Source organism: Conger conger, chromosome 15 (assembly GCF_963514075.1).
Source record: "Conger conger chromosome 15, fConCon1.1, whole genome shotgun sequence".
In the NCBI taxonomy this organism is placed as follows: domain Eukaryota; kingdom Metazoa; phylum Chordata; class Actinopteri; order Anguilliformes; family Congridae; genus Conger; species Conger conger.
The window spans coordinates 27,357,575-27,363,069 of record NC_083774.1 but is presented as its reverse complement, the minus strand read 5'-3'; the positions used below and the strand labels follow the sequence as shown (position 1 = coordinate 27,363,069).

Sequence of the window (5,495 nt, the reverse complement as noted above, 5' to 3'; positions counted from 1 at the left end):
CACGCCCACCACGGAAAAAGAGAGAGGAAGAAAGAAAGAGAGAGAGAGTGGAGAGCAGAGAAGTGGGGGTTTTTCCGGCGCCCCGCTGATTTTTTGGAAACTGAATCCAGGTCCCATATTTTCGCTCTGGCAACAGCTCACGGATCTGCCTTCTGCCTCCCCGTTCCCCTCACCCCCCCCCCCCCCCCACATTTTTCTCCTATGAATGAGCCTGAGTGAGTTGATTTGTATTGAAGTGAAGCACAGACTCTGAGACAGAGCTTTCTTCCGTTGCCATGACGAGGGGCTGCGGGAACAAACAGAGCCAAAGTGAAATGTGCATGAGAACTCCCAGGATGCCTTGCGGTCCCCCCCCCCCCCCCCAGCATGCCTCCTGTCACCCATCCTCCCCACAAGTCCAGACCAGGGCACCTCCCACGGATCTCGAAACTTCAAAGTGTCTTCTTTTTTAAAGTCTTTCTAACGGTTTATACTCTTACCTCACACTCTGTGGGAAGCTCAAGTACTCCATTTGCATTTCTACTGGAACATGTAACTGTAATGGAATAATAGACTGCCATTTCACGACATCGCTCAACTGACATAACCACAGCTTACGGCTGTGTGTGAGATGTCCGCATGTGTGTGTGTGGGTGTGTGTGTGTGTGTGTGTTGTTGTGTCAGTGACATAGCTAAGGGGAAGATTTTCAGGTTTGAACCTGAGGTATTTTTTTTCTTCTTGAACTTGACCAATTATTTTTGGAAGATTTGGCGTGACAAAGTATGACATTAACCGCAAATGGAAGTAACTGTAATTTTTAACATTGTATTTGCCCCCCCAATCCCATTCCAAAAACAGATACCGATAATTTTGTGACTTTAGATAATTCCTGTCACTGGTGTGTGTATGTGTGTGTGTGTGGGCGTGCGAGCGTGTGTATGTGTGCACGCACATGTATCCATGTGTGCATGTATGGGGGGAGGTTTGGTCTACGGACTTTTTTTTCCTGGATGATAAGCATGTTCTCCTAAGACTTAGTAAACGCCACGTGTGTTGTTGCCACGGCGACCACACATGGATCTCTCATGCCTTGCCACGCCCGCCAGGCCTTGCCACACCCCCTTTTTCTCACTCCTTTTTAACTCTCTCGCTTGGTCCTCCGAAGGCCCTCCGCCCTTTGAGGTTGCTGGTGGTTGTTGTGTTGGGGCGCTAAACGGGGGGCAGGATTCCTATGGAGTACTTACACCGAGTTTACTCCACCTCTACTAAGCCACGGCAGGAGCCAATGTTTACACACCCGGCAACTCACCTCGAGCCTCACAGTTACCCTGTACAGAAACTTTACTATTATAATACCCCACTAGTTCTGTTTCGCTGTCACCTGTTTGTTTTTATACTCACTAAATCTATTATTATTAATATTATTATGATCATTATGATTATTATTATTATTTAATCACTGCTATTTTATAATGGTTATGATTATTATTGTTGTTCTTGCAGTTGATGGTGTTATTATAGATAGAAGATTGTGTTTTTTTTATTTAAAGGAAGATTAGCTGCGCACATCTCCACCTTTCCGTTTCAGTTTGCAGTTCTTCAGTGCAGGTGCTCTGACAAGGTGCTCGGGTATGAGAGCAGTGATTTCGGAAAGGCACAACTTGGAGCGTTTAGGCGCTTCCCTGTGCCTTTCTCACCTGGAGACGTCAAAGCCAAAGGACTTATTCAGGTGTCTACACATGGCTGGGGAGCTTTCTGGATGGGGAGGAGGGGTTGGGGGTCAAAATTCAGAGGTCAGGGTTCAGTCCCAGGGAGCGATGTAGCTGCATGCTTTGTGTAAAATAACAATGCTTCATAACTGCTAGTTCTGCTTCACATGTGATCTCCTTCATTCTACTCTTTTGTTGTTATTATTATAATTATTGCTGTTGTTTTCATTTTTATTTGTATGTTTTTGTGATGAGAGATGTTGCTGCTGACTCAGGGCTGGCCTGTTTTACTGACAGAAGCAGCGGAGAAGGCTGTTTTTTCTCATTTATTATTGCTTGTTCTACAATGGCTTCTTTCTTCTACTTAAAACATATTCTCTCTTTGAACCACTGAGTCTTTGTGTCATCATTTCTCATTTGTCTTGTGGGATTTCTGGAATTTACCACATAAACCAGCATTGGGTAATACCATTCTATTTGCAGTATCTATGTAATTACAGGGAAACTTTTTCAAATCCTTTGTCCATTTGTGTTTGTGTGCATGTTTAAACCACAACAATTAGGTAACTCAAAGGGTCTGAGGTAACACTTTACTTGAACCCCTCGTCATAAGGCTGACATAACACTGTCATACACATGACATAACAGCTGTCACAAGATGGCATAACAGATTATATAAAACTTTCATACTTTCATCAGTACATTTTATGACAGTAACATCTGTCGTAACATTTACCAATAAAAGTATGACAGTCTTACATAATTTGACGTAACCTGACATCATTTGTTATGCCATCTTGTGACAGCTACTTCTGAATGCCTCACACATCCGGCACAGTACTAAGTTTTGGGTCACTCACTGGTTTCCCAGTACCAGGCTAATACACTAACGGCTAACATTCATAAAACAATAATACGCCGAATATTGAACGCCATAAACTCACAATTGAAATAGGTCCTGGAGGACCACAGTGTGCTTTTGAGAATGTTCCAGCTCTTAAGTGAGTGCCTGGCTCAGGAGCCGCGGTCCCTCCACTGCCAGCTGAAAGGAAACCGCGAAACCTGCAGGCGATGCAGTCCTGCGGGACTTCAGCTTGACACTCCCGTCTCCGAACATTTGTCAAGAGGTTAATAAACCGAAGAGTAACGTTCAAAAGGTTGAATGTGCCGAAGGTTATTAAACTAATGCTCGAAATGGGAATACGCAAAAAAAACGAAAATGTCTCCTAACGTGGTAAAGGCAAATATGCTGAAGACGAAAACCGTTTCAGTCTTTTATAATGTATTCACCTTCCGTATGTTAACTTTTATAACGTGACCTTTTAGCAAGGACTCTAAAGGCTGATTATGCTAAGACTGATTTTATAAAATGGAAAGGGTAATGTTCTAAAGCTAATGTACTACTATCTTTGAGCATGATGGTATGCTGTGAAGTATCACACTGCCTTATATGGAGGGAAATTCAGCCCGTAGCTGAATAATATCTATCTGTTTGTAAGAATATTCCAGTGCTTTATGTTTATGAATTTCCATTTATGTCCAAAAATGTTACGTACAATTAGCGGGGTCTCCCCTGTCAGTCCAATAGCTGCGTTCAAGGGGGAAGCCAAGTGATTCTGGGCTTGCATCACTTCTGTGCAGAGGAGGCAAGACTTTATGTTTGCTGAACCTGTTTTTCATTATTATGTTTTATTATGATTTTGCTGAAATGATTCAGAAACCAGCTTTAATAAATATTACCCACTGCAGAATGATTCATTTCAAATTGGGTTCCATCTGATGTATGTGTGTGAGTATGATTATATCCTGCATATGTGTGTGAACTTGATGATATCCTGTATATATGTGTGTGTGTGTGCAATCCAAATCTCTGCAGTTGTCCATCAAATTAATTATAAAGAAATCAAATTATGGGTAATATTTCCATTTACTTAAGTCAAAACGTTCTCTTGTATACCGATCATTCCAACCGCCTTGTATATTGCAGTAATTTCATTTTTGGAGGGTGCAAATGTGGAAGAGCAGGAAAGAGAAAAGGAGAGAGAGGTTGAGAGGAACTGAGAGAGACACAAATAATTAATAAGACATCTGTGTTAGCAGCAATTGGGGTAATAAATATGCCTCTTTGTTTCCTACAAGCTTATAATATAAAGCTTGTGGCGTTATACTATAAACTGTGAAGTCGTTTGGGGATAAAGTACATTACATATATTATTAAATGATTATAATTAAGCCAGTGTAAAAAGAGCCCAGTGAGAGTTGACAAACGGTGTCTGGATCCTTCTTACAAGGTCATAGTGTGAAACGGCTTCTACTCTGTTCAATATTTACATCGATGAGTTAGCGGCCCTGTTGGAACGGTCTACACCCCCCCCCCCCCCAGGCTCCTATGACATGGCACATAAGTCAAATCCAGATCTATTCCAATGACCTGCTTTTGCAGTCTCGTGTAGAAAATGGGATACAGCAGACAGTGGCCCTGCTGGAATAGTACTGTCAGACCTTGGCGACATTGGTGACATTGACTCAGGCGGTAAGAGCAGTTGTCTGGCGGTCAGACGGTTGCCGGTTTGATTCCCACCCTGGGTGTGTCCCTGAACAAGACACCTAAACCCCAAATTCTCCTGATGAGCTGGTTGGTGCCTTGCATGGCAGCCAATCGCTGTGAGTGTGTGTATGCATGGGTGAATGAGAAGCATCAATTGTACAGCGCTTTGGATAAAGGCGCTATATAAATGCTAACCATTTACCATTACCATTTACCTGGGTCCTGGCAGTTAAAATAAAAATGACATACGGGATCTTCAAAAACATGCCAAATGTAAGGAAAAGACATAACCCTTTACCCTAGGCAACCTTTACCTTAATCTAACAATCTCAATATCAGGGACCCTTAATGTCATATTGTAATACATTACCAGAAATTATCCACAGATCACTGTGCACAATGAAAAGGTCTTCTTTGACATTTCTAACTGGACCATTAAGCCATATGGAACTGAAGACTATGAACCAGTCAGTAAGCTCAACTATGCTAAATGGAGCATCCCTATCCCCCCCAGTAGAAACCCAAGTATTATTTTGCATAATATGTCTAATGGATACACATAAAGAATTAAATAGCACAATTTGGTTGTACGGACTAAGATGCAAACTTTATTTTTGAAAATCTCATCACAGCCTGACCATTGAGGCCTGTATTAAAAGTACTGGATGCCAAAGGAGGTAAGGCCATGTGGTCCCTGGTTACTGTGAGACAATTGAGATGGGCAGCCATGTAGTATGACATTGGCTCAGGCGGTCGTCTGGCAGGTGGAGAGTTGCCAGTTCAATTTCGCACTGGGTCTGAGCAAGACACCTAACCTGATGAGCTGGTTGGCGCCTTGCATGGCAGCCAATCGCCATTGGTGTATGTAAATGGTAAATGGTTGGCATTTATCCAAAGCGCTGTACAATTGATGCTTCTCATTCACCCATTCATACACACACTCACACACCGACGGCGATTGGCTGCCATGCAAGGCACCGACCAGCTCGTCAGGAGCATTTGGGGGTTAGGTGTCTTGCTCAGGGACACTTCGACACAGCCCGGGCGGGGGATCGAACCGGCAACCCTCCGACTGCCAGACAACTGCTCTTACTGCCTGAGCCATGTCGCCCATGCCACCCGTATGTATGCATGGGTGAATGAGAAGTATCAATTGTACAGCGCTTTGGATAAAGGCACTATGTAAATTCCAACCATTTACCATGTTAGGGAACTGGGCACTATTTCATATATGTTGCTTGAACAATCTAGGATAATC

General features: G+C 43.1%; 1 protein-coding gene across 3 annotated transcripts in view; it reads left to right on the top strand.

Annotated features, from left to right (window-relative positions):
* The window catches only part of LOC133111680 (sphingomyelin phosphodiesterase 3-like), a 39,927-nt gene extending 37,851 nt beyond the window's left edge, over nucleotides 1–2,076 (top strand). For all 3 annotated transcript variants that reach the window (XM_061222210.1, XM_061222211.1, XM_061222209.1), the window contains exon 8: nucleotides 1–2,076. This exon is cut by the window's left edge and continues 134 nt beyond it. The gene's annotated coding sequence lies outside the window, so the exon portion shown is untranslated.
* Nucleotides 2,077–5,495: the final 3,419 nt, after the last annotated feature.